The 19,966-nt window shown below is 45.1% G+C and overlaps 2 protein-coding genes across 4 annotated transcripts in view; one reads left to right on the top strand and one right to left on the bottom strand.

Annotated features, from left to right (window-relative positions):
* Window positions 1–19,966, bottom strand: part of LOC139750411 (uncharacterized) — a 158,511-nt gene that overhangs the window by 63,723 nt on the left and 74,822 nt on the right. The window lies entirely within an intron of this gene.
* The window catches only part of LOC139750410 (BTB/POZ domain-containing protein 6-B-like), a 115,335-nt gene that overhangs the window by 40,674 nt on the left and 54,695 nt on the right, over window positions 1–19,966 (top strand). The gene's annotated exons all lie outside the window — the stretch shown is intronic.

Raw genomic sequence — 19,966 nt, 5'->3', positions numbered from 1 at the left:
TCTCTCTCTCTCTCTCTCTCTCTCTCTCTCTCTCTCTCTCTCTCTCTCTCTCTCTCTCTCTCTCTCTCTCTCTCTCTCTCTCTCGCAGCAGCAGCAGCATGGTGGCACAAACCTGACCAGTGTTAGTCAAAGGTGGCGACTTCGGCACTAGAAGCAAGCTACCTCTTTGAGAGTGACACTGAATTAATATTATAATCAGACTTGAGTTCAACATATCCTTCATATCGAGCTTTGACATCTTATTTCCCTTCAGTCATTTAGAGTGTGACACAGAATTAATATCATAATCTGACTTGAATTCAACATGTCCTTCATATCGAGCTTTTCACATCTTGTTTGCCTTCAATCATTTTTCTTTTTTTCTTCGTACTTTTTCCAGTCTTGCTTACGTGACCGTGAAGGATTCGTTCTCTTTGTCTTCTTTAACTGACGCGCTGCGTCTTATGGCTCAACCGAGGTTATAATATAGTCTGTCTCTCACGAATTTCCTGCTGGGTTCAGTGTAAACCTCTCTAGCGGTCAGTATGAGGAAAATCTTACCAGAGGAAGCAAGTTTAATCGGTCCGTTTCAATTTGCTTCACAGCTGCGGTGGTCAAGTGTTCCACGCATAATGTAGTCTCCTCGAGCGAAATTTATTAACAATGACTCACAAATAAGACGGGTTCCAAAACCTGATGGTTGTGGCACTTGTACTTGGTACTGAATGACAGCTTTCCGTAACATGTAGAGTATTTCTTGGTCTTATCTTTCATGCGGGACTTTACGAAATGCTTTCTGAAAATGTAGATGAGGTAGATTAACGATACAAGACCAATGAACCTAACTTAGGCGTGAACGATTCCGTCCAACGACCAAATTGCCAATTTGGTTATGAAGTAGCGATTCAGCTAATGAGTCTTCTTGAATCAGAAGGGAATGAAGGCAGGAGTTCATCACCACTTCTGAATATCTCTGCTTTGGTTCGCACACATCCGCGCCACACAAGTGATCATTTCCCGATGGGGGAAACTGACTTGCTGAACCAGACATTTCTCCAAGAAGGCTGACCATTATTCTATGCAATGATGACGGTGTGTATATAATACGTACGAGCGTCCACACCATGCAAGATGTTATACTAGGCTCACACCGTTACTGTACTAGGCTGTTAACTAGGTTCACACCGTTACTGTACTAGACTGTTAACTAGGCTCACACCGTTGCTGGACTCCTAGGCTCACACCATTGCTGTACTAGGCTGTTAACTAGGCTCACACCGGTGCTGGACTCCTAGGCTCACACCGCTGCTGTACTAGGCTGTTAACTAGGCTCACACCGTTTCTGGACTAGGCTCACATCGCTACTGGACTAGGCTCACATCGCTACTGGACTAGGCTCACACAGCTTCTGTACTAGGCTCACACCGCTGCTGTACTAGGCCGTTGACTAGGCTCACATCGCTGCTGTACTAGGCGTTGACTAGGCTCACACCGTTACTGTACTAGGCCGTTAACTAGGCTCACACCGCTACTGAACTAGGCCGTCGTTAACTAGGCTCACACCGTTACTGTACTAGGCCGTTAACTAGGCTCACACCGCTACTGAAGTAGGCCGTCGTTAACTAGGCTCACACCGCTGCTGAACTAGGCTCACACCGCTACTGAACTAGGCTCACACCGCTACTGAGTCACTTCAGGTAAATATATGTGAAAAAAAAAAAATTGTATACCTTCAGTGTCATGAACCAGTACACCATTTTCTGTAATCCACGAACGGATCAAATGGGTAATGACTCTCTTGCCCATTTCCCAGTCACGATGTCATCAAAATCAATGACATCATTAAAATCTTACGCCCTTCAGTGAAGGGCGTAAATGGGGAGGTGATAACAAGTAGTGGTGATGTGAGAAGGAGATGGAATGAGTATTTTGAAGGTTTGTTGAATGTGTCTGATGACAGAGTGGCAGATATAGGGTGTTTTGGTCGAGGTGGTGTGCAAAGTGAGAGGGTTAGGGAAAATGATTTGGTAAACAGAGAAGAGGTAGTAAAAGCTTTGCGGAAGATGAAAGCCGGCAAGGCAGCAGGTTTGGATGGTATTGCAGTGGAATTTATTAAAAAAGGGGGTGACTGTATTGTTGACTGGTTGGTAAGGTTATTTAATGTATGTATGACTCATGGTGAGGTGCCTGAGGATTGGCGGAATGCGTGCATAGTGCCATTGTACAAAGGCAAAGGGGATAAGAGTGAGTGCTCAAATTACAGAGGTATAAGTTTGTTGAGTATTCCTGGTAAATTATATGGGAGGGTATTGATTGAGAGGGTGAAGGCATGTACAGAGCATCAGATTGGGGAAGAGCAGTGCGGTTTCAGAAGTGGTAGAGGATGTGTGGATCAGGTGTTTGCTTTGAAGAATGTATGTGAGAAATACTTAGAAAAGCAAATGGATTTGTATGTAGCATTTATGGATCTGGAGAAGGCATATGATAGAGTTGATAGAGATGCTCTGTGGAAGGTATTAAGAATATATGGTGTGGGAGGCAAGTTGTTAGAAGCAGTGAAAAGTTTTTATCGAGGATGTAAGGCATGTGTACGTGTAGGAAGAGAGGAAAGTGATTGGTTCTCAGTGAATGTAGGTTTGCGGCAGGGGTGTGTGATGTCTCCATGGTTGTTTAATTTGTTTATGGATGGGGTTGTTAGGGAGGTAAATGCAAGAGTCCTGGAAAGAGGGGCAAGTATGAAGTCTGTTGGGGATGAGAGAGCTTGGGAAGTGAGTCAGTTGTTGTTCGCTGATGATACAGCGCTGGTGGCTGATTCATGTGAGAAACTGCAGAAGCTGGTGACTGAGTTTGGTAAAGTGTGTGGAAGAAGAAAGTTAAGAGTAAATGTGAATAAGAGCAAGGTTATTAGGTACAGTAGGGTTGAGGGTCAAGTCAATTGGGAGGTGAGTTTGAATGGAGAAAAACTGGAGGAAGTGAAGTGTTTTAGATATCTGGGAGTGGATCTGTCAGCGGATGGAACCATGGAAGCGGAAGTGGATCATAGGGTGGGGGAGGGGGGCGAAAATTTTGGGAGCCTTGAAAAATGTGTGGAAGTCGAGAACATTATCTCGGAAAGCAAAAATGGGTATGTTTGAAGGAATAGTGGTTCCAACAATGTTGTATGGTTGCGAGGCGTGGGCTATGGATAGAGTTGTGCGCAGGAGGATGGACGTGCTGGAAATGAGATGTTTGAGGAAAATGTGTGGTGTGAGGTGGTTTGATCGAGTAAGTAACGTAAGGGTAAGAGAGATGTGTGGAAATAAAAAGAGCGTGGTTGAGAGAGCAGAAGAGGGTGTTTTGAAATGGTTTGGGCACATGGAGAGAATGAGTGAGGAAAGATTGACCAAGAGGATATATGTGTCGGAGGTGGAGGGAACGAGGAGAAGAGGGAGACCAAATTGGAGGTGGAAAGATGGAGTGAAAAAGATTTTGTGTGATCGGGGCCTGAACATGCAGGAGGGTGAAAGGAGGGCAAGGAATAGAGTGAATTGGAGCGATGTGGTATACAGGGGTTGACGTGCTGTCAGTGGATTGAGTCGGGGCATGTGAAGCGTCTGGGGTAAACCATGGAAAGCTGTGTAGGTATGTATATTTGCGTGTGTGGACGTGTGTATGTACATGTGTATGGGGGGGGGTTGGGCCATTTCTTTCGTCTGTTTCCTTGCGCTACCTCGCAAACGCGGGAGACAGCGACAAAGTATAAAAAAAAAAAAAAAAAAATTAAAATCTGACGTTGTCTGCTATTCATGTTCTGATAATTCCCTGGATGACCCCACAGCACAAGTGATCTCAATACTTTACATCAAGATTGAATACTTAGGTGTGATCATTGGCACCAAAGCCTCTGTTCTAATCTCACTCACGTCGCCAGAATTAAGTCCAGTTCGCTTACGTCTCCAGACTTATGTTATATATATATATATATATATATATATATATATATATATATATATATATATATATATATATATATATATACTATCCCTGGGGATAGGGGATTAAGAATACTTCCCATGTATTCCCTGCGTGTCGTAGAAGGCGACTAAAAGGGGAGGGAGCGGGGGGCTGGAAATCCTCCCCTCTCGGTTTTTTTTTTTTTTTTTTCAATTTTCCAAAAGAAGGAACAGAGAATTGGGCCAGGTGAGGGTATTCCCTCAAAGACCCAGTCCTCTGTTCTTAACGCTACCTCGCTAATGCGGGAAATGGCGAATAGTATGAAAGAAAAGAAACATTTTTTTTTTTTTTTTTTTTTTTTTCCCCGGGGAGGGAACGGAGGGGGGGGCCGGGTGAGGATGTTCCCTCGGGGGCCCAGTCCTCTGTTCTTGGCGCTGCCTCGCTAACGTGGGAAATGGCGAGTAGTATGAAGAAGAAAGACCTACAAACACATGTACATATTAATACTTACTGCCTTCATCCATTTTTGATGCCACCCTGCCTGATAGAAAGCATCATAATTGCATAAAGGATAAGAAAGAAGGTAACACATGCACCTTATTCTCCCCCACACCCGATCACCTCCCTGTGTCGGCAAGGTAGAGCTAGGAAACAGATGAAGAGAGGCCACATCCACTCACATTCATTCTCTAGCTGTCATGTGTAATGCACCAAAATCACAGCTTCCAACCCACTCCCAGGCCCCACAAACCTTTCCATGGTTTAGCCCAGACAGTTCACATGCCCTGGTTTAGTCCATTGACAGCAAATCAATCCCAGTGTACTACATTGTTCCAATTACTCTTTTCCATGCACACCTTTCACCCTCCTGCTTGTTCAGGCCCTGATCGCTCAGAATCTTTTTCACTTCATCCTTTCACCTCAATTTTGGTCTCCTGCTTCTCCTTGATCCCTTCACTTCTGATGCTCATATCCTCTTTGTCAACCTTTCTTCACTCATTCTCTCCATATGGCCAAATCATTTCAGCACACTCTCTTCTGCTTTCTCAACACACTTTTTATTACCATATGGGGAGAAAGAATACTTCCCACGTATTCCCTGCGTGTCGTAGAAGGCGACTAAAAGGGGAGGGAGCGGGGGGCTGGAAATCCTCCCCTCTCACTTTTTTTTTTTTCCCAAAAGAGGGAACAGAGAAGGGGTCCAGGTGAGGATATTCCCTCAAGGGCCCAGTCCTCTGTTCTCAACGCTACCTCGCTAATGCGGGAAATGGCGAATAGTATGAAAGAAAGAAAGATATATATATATATATATATATATATATATATATATATATATATATATATATATATTGGAAAGGATCACAAAAATGGCGTCCTAGTTTCGTCTCTTCGATCTATATCAACTGACTTATATTTCTCTCTTGTCTCTCCCCCTGATGATGTGATGATTACACGAAAGTGCACTTGGGAACTTATCGTCTTTCATTTTCCCCGTGGACTCATAGGAATATATATATATATATATATATATATATAATTTGCTTTTCTGCTTATGATCATTTGCCTATATCTATACTTGCTAAATCTTATGGGTAAGATAACTCTATATGGATGTGTCAGCGAGTTCCCTGCATCACTCACGTTATCATGTACTAACGATCCGCGCATCGGGTACAGTAACACTGTAAATACAGGCGTTTCACTGTATCGCGGACGGGCGCGCCATCTCCTCTTGACATTAAACTTCCGAGATGTGTCATGGAAGTCTGTGTTTTGTGCTCAGGGAGAAAGAGAGAGAGAGAGAGAGAGAGAGAGAGAGAGAGAGAGAGAGAGAGAGAGAGAGAGAGAGAGAGAGAGAGAGAGAGAGAGAGAGAGATGGGCCAGCTCACATGCAGGTCTGCTGCCAGGCCAAGCCACTCACCCCCAGTCCCTCTCCTCATACTGGTAGTTTACATTCGTCCATCTACCAACATTACGAGTCGTTGTTTACTGGTCTACTGTGTCTGCGGTGGAGACACCCGTATATCTATTGTCTGCCACAAACAGTAAACAAAATGATGTACAAAATACAGACGCCATACCATCCACAGACACTGCAATGCACTCACTGTGGGATCAGGTTTAACCCAACCCAAAGATGTGAAACATGAAGATGACTGGGGACAACAGAATGTTGACTGAGGACTGTAGACAGTGTGGTGGTGACTGTAGACAGTGTGGTGATGACTGTGGACTACGTGGTGATGACTGTGGACTATGTGGTGATGACTGATGATGACTGTAGACAGTGTGGTGGTGACTGTAGACAGTGTGGTGATGACTGTGGACTATGTGGTGATGACTGATGATGACTGTAGACAGTGTGGTGGTGACTGTAGACAGTGTGGTGATGACTGTGGACTATGTGGTGATGACTGATGATGACTGTAGACAGTGTGGTGATGACTGTGGACTACGTGGTGATGACTGTGGACTATGTGGTGATGACTGATGATGACTGTAGACAGTGTGGTGATGACTGTAGACAGTGTGGTGATGACTGTGGACTATGTGGTGATGACTGATGATGACTGTAGACAGTGTGGTGGTGACTGTAGACAGTGTGGTGATGACTGTGGACTATGTGGTGATGACTGATGATGACTGTAGACAGTGTGGTGATGACTGTAGTGGTGGTGGCTGGTGATGACGGTAGACAGTGTGGTGATGACTGTAGTGGTGGTGGCTGGTGATGACTGTAGACAGTGTGGTGATGACTGTGGACTATGTGGTGATGACTGATGATGACTGTAGACAGCGTGGTGATGACTTGTGGACTATGTGGTGATGACTGAGGATGACTGTAGACAGTGTGGTAATGACTAGTGGTGGTGGCTGGTGATGAGTGTAGACAGTGGTGGTGGCTCTGGTGATGACTGTAGACAATGTGGTTGTGGCTATGGTGATGACTGTAGACAATGTGGTGGTGGCTATGGTGATGACTGTAGACAATGTGGTGGTGGCTATGGTGATGACTGTAGACAGTGTGGTGGTGACTATAGACAGTGTGGTGGTGAGTGGAGGTAGAGGTGTGAGTCAGTCAGTCAAGAGGCCGGGGGGTGGGTGGGTGGGGAAGAGAGAGAGAGAGAGAGAGAGAGAGAGAGAGAGAGAGAGAGAGAGAGAGAGAGAGAGAGAGAGAGGGGGGGGGGGTCGTGTGAGGTCAATCGGATCAGGGATTACGGTGACCCCCCCCCCCCCCACAATCCCCTGCTCTGCGTGGAAGATACCTTCGTAAGCCGTCAAGATCAACCCTTCCCGCCAACACTGCTACTCCACTCTAAATCCATCTCCAACACTGATGCTCACCTCAGAAACCCAGCTCCAACACTGCTACTCCACTCTAAACCCATCTCCAACACTGATACTCAACTCGAAACCCAGCTCCAACACTGATACTCACCTCAAAACCCAGCTCCAACACTGATACTCACCTCAAAACCCAGCTCCAACACTGATACTCACCTCAAAACCCAGCTCCAACACTGATACTCACCTCAAAACCCAGCTCCAACACTGCTACTCACCTCAAAACCCAGCTCCAACACTGATACTCACCTCAAAACCCAGCTCCAACACTGATACTCACCTCAAAACCCAGCTCCAACACTGATACTCACCTCAAAACCCAGCTCCAACACTGATACTCACCTCAAAACCCAGCTCCAACACTGATACTCACCTCAAAACCCAGCTCCAACACTGATACTCACCTCAAAACCCAGCTCCAACACTGATACTCACCTCAAAACCCAGCTCCAACACTGATACTCACCTCAAAACCCAGCTCCAACACTGATACTCACCTCAAAACCCAGCTCCAACACTGATACTCACCTCAAAACCCAGCTCCAACACTGATACTCCATTTTAAAACACTCTTCAACACTGCTTTGTTACTTCATTTTGAAACCATCTCCAACACTGCTGCTCCACTCCAAACCAATCTCCAACACTATTACTCCCATCTGAATTCATTTCTAACACGGCTTCTCCATTCAAAACCCATCTCCAACACTGCTACTCCGCTCTAAACCCATCTCCAACATTGCTACTCTGTTCTAAACCCATCTTCAACACTGCTACTCTGTTCTAAACCCATCTTCAACACTGCTATTCCAATTCAAAACCAGTTCTAACACTGCTACTCCATGTATATATGTTTATTTCATACATGATCGCCGTTTTCCGCGTCAGCGAGGTGGCGCCAAGAATAGACTGAGAAAGACCACATCCGCTTACATCCATTCTCTAGCAATCATGCTTAATGTACCGAAACCACAGCTCCAAATACGTATCCAGGATCACAGACCTTTCCATGGTTTAGTCTGGATGTATCACATGCCTTGGTTCAGTCCACTGACAGCACGTCGACCCCTGTATACCACATCGTTCAAATTCACTCTATCCCGTGCGCGCCTTTCGCCCTCCTGCATCTTCAGACCCCAGTTGTACAAACCTTTTTTCATTCCACCCTTCCATCTATATATATATATATATATATATATATATATATATATATATATATATATGATGTATTTACGAAGCAAACACGTAACGGTCACAGATGAACTTGTAAACCACGAGGGAAAAAATATCAAAGCAGAACAATATGCCTGGGCGCTTCCGTGTACCTCAACACATCTTCAGAAGCAAAGAGCAGCCAACCACAGACGGAGGACAATATACACAGAGACACCCTAGTACATGTTACCAGGATCACGTCTCACACTGTACTGAAGCAGGCAGTGAGGGGTGGTATGGCCACCTTACCACGTAGTTTTGTTAAAGTGCGTGTGAATCACCTACTTGACTCTACGTGGTAAGGTGGCCATACCACCCCTCACTGCCTGCTTCAGTACAGTGTGAGACGTGATCCTGTTAACATGTACTAGGGTGTCTCTGTGTATATTGTCCTCCGTCTGTGGTTGGCTGCTCTTTGCTTCTGAAGATGGGTTGAGGTACACGGAAGCGCTCAAAGAAATTGTCCTGCTTTGATTTTCCTTCGTGGTCTACGTGGAAAAATGACACAATTACTACAAACTGCAATTGCTTATGAATATATATATATATATATATATATATATATATATATATATATATATATATATATATATATATATATATGTGTGTGTGTGTGTGTGTGTGTGTGTGTGTGTGTGTATGTGTGTATTAAGAGAGAAGGGAGTGTAGCGTTGGTGCATATCATTACCAGGGTGTGAGGCAGTGGTTGTATTACAGTATGAAGGTAACTATTGAAGTGTCAGGGGTGGGTGGGGATGGCGGGTGGCGCCATAGCCCTTCCTTAGGCATCAGGTCCGTGCAGCCACCATGTGCAGTGTGACCACATTGTTCAACTCCTGCAAACATTATCTCGATCATTTTGACGTCGAATAACATGCTTATTCAGTCCAGGTCAACTCGCGTTCCAATTCCATTCATTCCTTGAACCGCCATGCAAAATGCAAGTCAATGTGACTCCATCTCAGGGTCTGGTAATGTAATTTCTTTACGTCATTGTAATCGTACAGGAGACTTCCCGATATCTGAACTGGAAATTGACCTATGCTTCTGAAATTCTTGTAGATAGATAAGTTCAGAAATATCTACTAGTGACCCAATAGTCCCCAAGCAGATCTATAATGGTACGTGCTCAATGGTACGTGTTCAAGCCCTCAAAGATGTAGCTACTGATGCCTTCCATTTACACGTCCCATGTACGGATCAGCCAACACACTCATGTAGCCACCAGCCAAGTGTACCTGCAAACAGAGAATGGTGTGTGGCGAGAGGAGAGGCTGTGTCGTGTGTGTGTGTGTGTGTGTGTGTGTGTGTGTGTGTGTTGTGGTGGGGATAGTAGGTGGAGGGCCTGGCTTGGGCGGTGTGGAGGGGGTCTGGGGCGGTGTGGAGGGGGCCTGGCTGGAGTGATGGCTGTGTACCACAGTGGCCATCTCGACCCTTGGAATAACAATATTGAGATGGAGGAGCGGAGGGGCGCGGGACCCGCTGGGGTGATACCAGCTAACACTGATCGGATGAGCCAGGAGGAGGGATGACCCTACCTACACTGGCCACTATGGCTGACACCCAGACGTTCACCTGACGCACATGAGTGTGGGTGTGTGTGGGGGCCGAGCCCGACGAACTACGACGTGTGAGGACCCAAGAGTTAGGCAACGTCTTCGTCCTCTTCCTCTGTGCGTCATCTCTTTTTTTGAGAAGGCTGCTCCTCACGAGCGACACCAACATGTGAAAGCGAACCCAGCCAACAATTACTGGTATTAATGATTCCAGACATCACGGGAACCTGCCCCAGCACCTAGTGACCCAGCTGTGGTTCCCAGCGACACCCAGCTGTAGTTCCCAGCGACACCCAGCTGTAGTTCCTAGCGACACCCAGCTGTAGTTCCCAGCGACACCCAGCTGTAGTTCCCAGCGACACCCAGCTGTAGTTCCCAGCGACACCCAGAGTGACCCCAGCTATAGTTCCTAACACCAGGGGGATCACCTCGGCATCTATACTCTGCTAGAGATAATAATTCGTGGTCTCTTAAGTCATTCGTGATGTTAAGGCTCACTTCCAGCGGAAGGGGGTTAGTACGACTGGATTCCCTGGGATGTCATTGCTGTTGCTTCATCATTCCACAAGTTTAGTGACCAGACCAACATCTGACCAGGGTGTCACCAGGGGTGAGTGTTGTGTCCTTGGTTTCATGGTTGGCATATCTGGCCGTGAGGCACAGGATCCTCTCGGTTATATCGTACGTTGGCCAGGCAACGATCTCGCCATGTCTTAAGAATCATGCCTGATAATCAAGCCAGGGGTCTTGTCTTCTGATACATTATAAATAGTAATTCATCAACAATTTTTGTAGTCTTGACTTATTAACCGAACGCCAAAGGTCATTACTTTGCCTCGGTCTGCATTGAAATCCATCGGCAGCTTCTCTCTCGCCACTCTATCGCTTTGTCTCAATTACCTTCGAACCTCCAGGCATTCTTCCTTTGAGACGGCTCTGTGTCCTAACTTCAGTTAGGACACAGACCCTAGTGCCGAGCCGTGTCTGCAGGGGGTTGATGTAGACAACAGATAGTAGGGGTTCCAGGACCGAACCTTGTGGCACCCCGCTCGTCACGCGAATCCAATCAAATGCTTTGCCTATTTACTACCACTAACTTGTTCCCTGTATGAGAACCAGTCTTGTACGTACGTAAGACAGATTTAAGCTTCTACCCGGAGTTTTGAGTCTCCTTAACAATCACTCTTACGGCACTCTGCTGGAGGCTTTTGACGACTAAAAAACCTTCTAAGTATATAACACCAAAGGATATTATGTTGGCGACACCCGCAAGCAGAAAGCCACCTTCGCCAAGGCCGCCTAAACGTTCGTCAGGGAATAGGAAGGAGCACAGTCTCGCCAACGACCTTCTCACTACAAAGAAGTCTGCCATTTCCCCACTTCGAAGCTGCGCATGTCCCAAGAAAGGGGGTTTCGGGGCTGTATAATATCTATCTATCTATCTATGAACCAATTCTCAATACAGACACTCTTCATCAGATAGTCCTGTAGTGCTCCTTGTCTTCATATAGCCTTTGCGGTTTTTCTGAAGTCCTTATTTTCCTTCGACCGTTGATAGCGATCCTGTAAAATAGGTGTCCATAATAGTGGAGTCGTTTGACCATCTCGATGACATCTGCAGTAATGAATCAGACACTGTGTGTGTGTGTGGGGTGTGTGGTGTGTGTGTGTGTGTGTGTGTGTGTGTGTGTGTGTGTGTGTGTGTGTGTGTGTGGTGTGTGGTGTGTGTGTGTGTGTGTGTGTGTGGTGCCTCTCTGGCAGGGTTAGAGCAACAAAGAAGTAACCAGTTGTTCATGGGCAGCCAGTGTCAGGTTGAGGGTGTCTGTCTCTCTCTCTCTCAGTGTGTGTCCTCATTTCTTTCGCTGTGCTTGCTTGCCTCCATCACCTCACCTCACCTCTCTCTCTCTCTCTCTCTCTCTCTCTCTCTCTCTCTCTCTCTCTCTCTCTCTCTCTCTCTCTCTCTCTCCTCCCTTTCATTTCTCTTCCCCCTTCCATCCCTCGTAGTTATTCTTCTCCCTCATGTATACGTCTCTTCAGATCTCTATCTACCTCATTATCTCCCTTTTCTCCCCTCCTCACATAGTGTCCGCCTTACCTCGTCTTTATCCTCAGGTGTTGTCAGAACCCTCATATCATCCTCCTCCCGTGTACCACTGACCCGCTAGGGCATAAGTTCAGTACCACACCTTATCTTAGGCTTAGGAGGAAAGAATATTCTCCGTACGACATACATACATACGTTACCGGACACACCAAACGTTTGGCGGAGAGGGGGCGCCTCCCACTTTAAGTGACGTAACGCCTTCTCAGAACTACAGCGATGTGATCGAACCTTTACGAATCTCACACGTTAGTCCTAAGCCACGACCGTGTGGTCCAGCTGCTGTGGTGGGCCACAACGACAAGCCATCTAAGTCGATATTTCTAAAGTGCTCGTGGTACGTCCCCCGCACCATGTGCACTGGGGACACAGTTGCCAATCAGTACACGGGGTGGTGGAGTGGGGAAATCCAGGACACCAGCATAGAGTTTCTTTCCAGTGGCACACTCGCTACCCACTGTTAATGAGGTAGCCACCACTTCCATCTTGACCAGCTTATGTACACCAGTGGTTCACCAGTTGTTACATACCAGTGGTTCACCAGTTGTTACGCACCAGTGGTTCACCAGTTGTTACGCACCAGTGGTTCACCAGTTGTTACATACCAGTAGTTCACCAGTTGTTACATACCAGTGGTTCATCAGTTGTTACGCACCAGTGGTTCACCAGTTGTTACATACCAGTAGTTCACCAGTTGTTACATACCAGTGGTTCACCAGTTGTTACACACCAGTGGTTCACCAGTTGTTACGCACCAGTGGTTCACCAGTTGTTACATACCAGTGGTTCACCACTTGATATATACCAGTTGTTACATACCAGTAGTTCATCAGTTGTTACATAACAGTGATTCACCAGTTGTTACGCACCAGTGGTTCACCAGCTGTTACAGACCAGTGGTTCACCAGTTGTTACGCTCCAGTGGTTCATCAGTTGTTACAGACCAGTTGTTACAGACCAGTGGTTCACCAGCTGTTACACACCAGTAGTTCACCAAGCTATATATACCAATGGTTCATAAACTAATGCACTCCAGTGGTTCACAGAGAAGTAGTAGTAGTAGTAGTAGTAGTAGTAGTAGTAGTAGTAGTAGTAGTAGTAGTAATAATAATAATAATAATAATAATAATAATAATAATAATAATAATAATAACCGGTTTATCGAATTTTTGGTCGTCTTCCGATTTACAGATGATAATACAAAAGTGTTGAGGTTCATGAGTAACCAGCTGATTCATCATGCAAGAGCGGGAGGGAGGGAGAGAGAGAGGAGGGTGGATATCCACACTGTGGATAAGCACTTGAGGGAGATGTATCCACGCTGCCAGGGTGGCGGATATACTACAAGGAAGGTTCACATGTGTGTGTGTGTGTGTGTGTGTGTGTGTGTGTGTGTGTGTGTGTGTGTGTGTGTGTGTGTGTGTGTGTGTGTGTAGACAAAAATATATAAGTTCCCAACAATAGGATAGCGTGAAGACGAAGCCTCAAATGAGACATTCGTCTGGCCAGCCGCCGGGTCGGGCATGACTGGAGGCCGGGCGATGAAGGCGCCACCTCCCCTAGTCTGTTACTCTCACTTCGTCTGATGTACCTAGTCCAGGTTATCTTCCCTCTTATCTTACTGTTATCCGTCTGCGTGATACCCGTCCAGTCTAGACCGGGTTAAGTGAGCTGATAACGAAGTTGAATTGCCAGTAGAAAAAAAAAAAGGGGGGGAGAGGTGTATGGGCGTTATTTGCAGGGAAGGAGTGCGTGTGATTGGGAGATGTACAAGAGATAGCGGCAGGAGGTCAGGGGGAAGGGAGAGGGGCTGAAAAGTACTTGGCTCTGAGTGCAAAGTAAAATCAATGACATTGCTTGCGAGAGGCGGGCTGACATCATAACCAGTCAGTCAGCCAGTCAGTCAGTCAACTTAGAGGTTGGCTGACGTCGCTACCAGTCAGTCAGTCAAGTCAGAGGTTGGCTGACACCGCTACCAGTCAGTCAGTCAAGTCAGAGGTTGGCTGACGTCGCTACCAGTCAGTCAGTCAGTCAAGTCAGAGGTTGGCTGACATCGCTACCAGTCAGTAAGTTAGACAGTCAGGCTAAAGGCGGGCTGACACCCCCACCAGTCAGCCAGGTCACACCACACAGCAGTACTCCTCCGACCACTGGGAATCGTCAGCCATTATGGATTTTCCTAATAATGACGACGACCACAAAACGGCTGACGGCACTTGTCCACAGTTCGGTACATACATTGGTTAAGGAACCCCCGTCCAGTCCTACCTTGAGCCTCGCTCGCTCGCCCCAGTGTTGGGCACAGCGAGGCTTCCAGACGCCCCCCTGAGCCTTTAAGGTACGTACCGCCAGGCACCACCGCCACTGCCACCACAACTCTATACGTTTCTGACCAGAAACCAGTTGAGGAATGCCGTGCGTCTTCCTCCCCTAATCTCTACCAGAATCAACACAAATCTTTACCTCTCTGTCATGCATACCAGAAACAACACAATGTTTCCCTCATACCAGAAACAAAACGATCTTTACCTCTTTATCATACCAGAAACAACACAATCTTTACCTCTTTGTCATACATACCAGAAACAACACAATCTTTACCTCTTTGTCATACATACCAGAAACAACACAATCTTTACCTCTTTGTCATACATACCAGAAACAACACAATCTTTACCTCTTTGTCATACATACCAAAAACAACACAATCTTTACCTATTTGTCATACCAGAAACAACACAATCTTTACCTCTTAGTCATGCATACCAGAAACAACACAATCTTTACCTATTTGTCATACCAGAAACAACACAATCTTTACCTCTTTGTCATACATACCAGAAACAACACAATCTTTACCTATTTGTCATACCAGAAACAACACAATCTTTACCTCTTAGTCATGCATACCAGAAACAACACAATCTTTACCTATTTGTCATACCAGAAACAACACAATCTTTACCTCTTTGTCATACATACCAGAAACAACACAATCTTTACCTATTTGTCATACATACCAGAAACAACACAATCTTTACCTCTTAGTCATGCATACCAGAAACAACACAATCTTTACCTCTTTGTCATACATACCAGAAACAACACAATCTTTACCTATTTGTCATATCATAAACAACACAATCTTTACCTTTTAGTCATGCATACCAGAAACAACAATTTTTACCTCCTTGTCATACTTAACCAGAAACACAATCTGCACCTGCTTGTCATGCATAACTGAAGCAACACACAGTAAACCAATATCTTAGGTGTAAGATGAAGACCTGGTGTCATCACAGAAACATTCTGGGTCATTATATACCGTTTATATCACGGTGAGCTGGTTTGGATCAAGGTGATGATGAACTGTTCTAAACACATCTTCGCCATATCGGTGTCACTAGATATTCAGACAATCTTACAATATTCTTATGATGAAGTGAGAAATCGGGAAATACAATTGCTCTATACCAACATATATATATATATATATATATATATATATATATATATATATATATATATATATATATATATATATATATATATATATATGTACGTATATGACAGAATACTTCCTTCTATATTACTGTCTACCCAACCGTCTTTCAAACAGTCAACAACTGTTTACAGTCACCTAACCCGTACTCCTAACATTCATCCACAGTTTGGGGAGTTTATCTAACCTTCTAAACAGCGGATAAGCTCAGTACATGATAAGACACGTATTTCAAGGAGGCATATTATGGTATAGGTCTTGGGGTACGATATTCGCAGGGCGTCCCAGCTACGTTCAGGCTGGCTGGCTGGGTGCTACCCACACAGACGGACGGAGGTGGGAAAATTATGGTAATCCCCAGCACACAAAGGATACCCCATGAGGAACGTTCGTACACTACCCCAAGCACATAGCCCCACACACGGTCACCCTTCATCATCATCATCATCATCATCATCATCATTATCATTATCATTATTATTGCTATTATTAGTATCATCATCCACTGGCAGTCTCCCTTGAAGACAGAGTCTTAGAGGAAAATATCCTCATTTGGTTCCTCATTTCTTCTTTTTTTTTTTGGAAAGCAATACAGGAGGGGAGGACTCCCAGCCACCCGCCCTTTCCCCTCTTTAGGGTTACCCTATATGACACGAAGGGAATACGTGGGCAGTATTCTTTGACCCCTATCCCCAGGGATGATATATATATATATATATATATATATATATATATATATATATATATATATATATATGATAGAGTGGTAGAAATAGGGTGTTTTGGTTGAGGTGGTGTGCGAAGTGAGAGGGTCAGGGAGAATGGTTTGGTAAACAGAGAAGAGGCAGTGAAAGCTTTGCGGAAGATGAAAGCCGGCAAGTTGGCGGGTTTGGATGGTATAGTAGTGGAATTTATAAAAAAAAAAAAAAAAAAGGGGGGGGTGATTGTTTTGCTGACTGGTTGGAGAGGATATTCAATGTATGTATGGTTCATGGTGAAGTGCCTGAGGATTGGTGGGATGCATGCATAGTGCCATTGTACAAAGGCAAACGGGATAAAGGTGAGTGTTCAAATTACAGAGATACAAGTTTGTTGAGTATTCCTGGGAAATCATATGGGAGGGTATTGAATGAGAGGGTCAAGGGATGTACAGAGCATCAGACTGGGGAAGAGCAGTGTGGTTTCAGAAGTGGTAGAGGATGTGTGGATCAGGTGTTTGCTTTGAATGTGTGTGAGAAATACTTAGAAAAACAGATGGATTTATATGTGACATTTATGGATCTGAAGAAGGCATATGATAGAGTTGATAGAGATGCTCTGTGGAAGGTATTAAGTCTATGGTGTGGGAGGTAAATTGCTAGAAACAGTGAAAAGTTTTTATCGAGGATGTAAGGCATGTGTACGTGTAGGAAGAGAGAAAAGTGATTGGTTCTCAGTGAATGTAGGTTTGTGATAGGGGTGTGTGATGGCTCCATGGTTGTTTAATTTGTTTATGGATAGGGTTGTTAGGGAGGTGAATGCAAGCATTTTTTTGAAGAGAGGGGCAAGTATGCAATCTGTTGTGGACGAGAGGGCTTGGGAAGTGAGTCAGTTGTTCGCTGATGATACAACGCTGGTGGCTGATTCGGATAAGAAACTGCAGAAGGTGGTGACTGAGTTTAGTAAAGGTGTGAAAGAAGAAAGCTAGAAAGTAAATGTGAATAAGAGCAAGGCTATTAGGTTCAGTAGGGTTGAGGGACAAGTCAATTAGGAGGAAGTTTGAATGGAGAAAAACTGGAGGAAGTGAAGTGTTTTACATATCTGGGAATGGATTTGGCAGCGGATGGAACCATAGAAGCCGAAGTGAGTCACGGGGTGGGGGAGGGGGCGAAGGTTCTGGGAGTGTTGAAGAATGTGTGGAAGGCGAGAACGTTATCTCGGAGAGCAAAAATGGGTATGTTTGAAGAAATAATGGATCCAACAACGTTATTTGGTTGCGAGGCGTGGGCTATAGATAGGGTTGTGTGGAGGAGGGTGGATGTGTTGGAAATGAGATGTTTGAGGACAATATGTGGTGTGAGGTGGTTTGATCGAGTACATAATGAAAGGGTATTAGAGATAAGTGGTAATTGATCGAGTACATAATGAAAGGGTATTAGAGATAAGTGGTAATAAAGATTGTGGTTGGGAGAGCAAAAGAGGGTGTATTAAAATGGTTTGGTCACATGGAGAGAATGAGTGAAGAAAGATTGACAAAGATGATATATGTGTCAGAGGTGGAGGGAACGGGAAGTGGGAGACCAAATTGGAGGTGGAAGGATGGAGTGAAAAAGATTTTGAGCGATCGGGGCCTGAACATACAGGAGGGTGAAAGGCGTGCAAAGGATAGAGTGAATTGGAACTATGTGGTATACCGGTGTCGACGTGCTGTCAATGGATTGAACCAGGGCATGTGAAACGTTTGGGGTAAACCATGGAAAGTTTTGTGGGGCCAGGATGTGGAAAGGGAGCAGTGGTTTCGGTGCAATACACATAACAGCTAGAGACTGAGTGTGAACGAATGTGGCCTTTGTTGTCTTTTCCTAGCGCTACCTCGCACGCGGGGGGAGGGGGGTGCCATTTCATGTGTGGCGGGGTGGCGACGAAAATGGATGAAAGCAGCAAGTATGAACATGTATATGAGTATATATGTCTATATCTGTGTATATGTAAGTATACGTTCAAATGTATAGGTATGTACATGTGTGTGTGTGTGTGTGTGTGTGTGTGTGTGTGTGTGTGTGGGCGTGAATGTATATACAGTATACACAGTACAGTGGGGTACAGGAGGGTGCAGTTTTGATACTGACAGAGGCATACGTTTTGGGGAGGCTGGCGCGTAACGCTGAGTCACATTTCGTACCTGCCGGGGGGGTGAAGACGGTATATATATATAACGACGCAGTCCGTGTCCACCCCATAGTGTTTCTGGCGCTTCAGCCCAAATCCGGAGGTTACAAGCCGCGCCTGCTTCCCGCACTTGACCGAGGCCATGGTACGATGGGCCAACAGTAAGTTCTCCACCCACACATTTATATATATATATATATATATATATATATATATATATATATATATATATAGTCTATAATATAGTCTATAGTCTATAGTCTATAATAGTCTATAATCTATAGTCTATAGTCTATAATAGTCTATAATACACTTGGACAATCTCAATCACTTGGACAATCTCAAATTACTGAGGATATTCTAATGCCAATTTGATACATATCTCTGTCGATGAGGTTGGGGGGGGGGGAAGGGGGGGAGGAGAGGTCAAACTGTGATGACCCCGGGTCACTATATGGAAAGGGCATCTGCCCCAGTCGCTGCAGTATTACTATGACAGAAGCCACAGATATAAACGACCCTCAAAGTCAAATATGAAATTATTTGAGAAAGTTTAGACGATAATCTTTTATTTAGAGACACGCCAATATCTTGTGATGGCGGGAGCCAAAATCTATGATCTAAGGTTTAAAGTTTTTATATGAGTTGAGGAGGAGATAAAATTATACAACTGTTCCTTAAAAGTTTCGTGTTTTTTTTTTAATATTTTTCACACCAGACACCAGACATTTGACTGGGCTCAGCGCTTACAAACTACACGAAGTGATTTAAGTATGAGATACGCGATGCCGCCAGGAGACGTGTCAGTGGACGATATCAGTCCTCACACACACACACACACACACACACACACACACACACACACACACACACATACACACACACACACACACACACACACACACGAGAGGTGATCTGGCGCCTCTGGCTGGGCTCTGGGTGATGGTAATGTGATGTAACTCAGTGAGAGAGAGAGAGAGAGAGAGAGAGAGAGAGAGAGAGAGAGAGAGAGAGAGAGAGAGAGAGAGAGAGGTTCCAGCCACCGGGACACCTTGTGTTACGGAGGTAGGCGGATGGTCTGGCTACCCTACCTACGGTAAATCTTTCTTGTTTCATGAGTAGGGTAATGGACGCAATACAAGACTTTACCCCAAAGTGTTCCACTGTCTGGCCATTGCAAATCCCTGTGCTGACTAAGATGGGGTTAATGGGGCTGGGAGATAAGTATCCTTAGGTTGAGATCACACACACACACACACACACACACACACACACACACACACACACACACACACACACACACACACACAAACACACACACATACGTATACATGCACATACGTGTACATGTACATGCTCAGACTTGTTCGCCGTCATCCATTCCCGACGCCACCCCTCCCCCCACAGGTAACAGTAGAAAGGCATGAAAGAAAAGAAAACATTTATAACATAAGCATTCTTTTCTGC

The sequence above is a fragment of the Panulirus ornatus genome, chromosome 9, assembly GCF_036320965.1.
Source record: "Panulirus ornatus isolate Po-2019 chromosome 9, ASM3632096v1, whole genome shotgun sequence".
NCBI classification, from domain to species: Eukaryota; Metazoa; Arthropoda; class Malacostraca; order Decapoda; family Palinuridae; genus Panulirus; species Panulirus ornatus.
The sequence above is the reverse complement of the archived record's forward strand: the minus strand, read 5'-3'. Positions and strand labels throughout refer to the sequence as shown.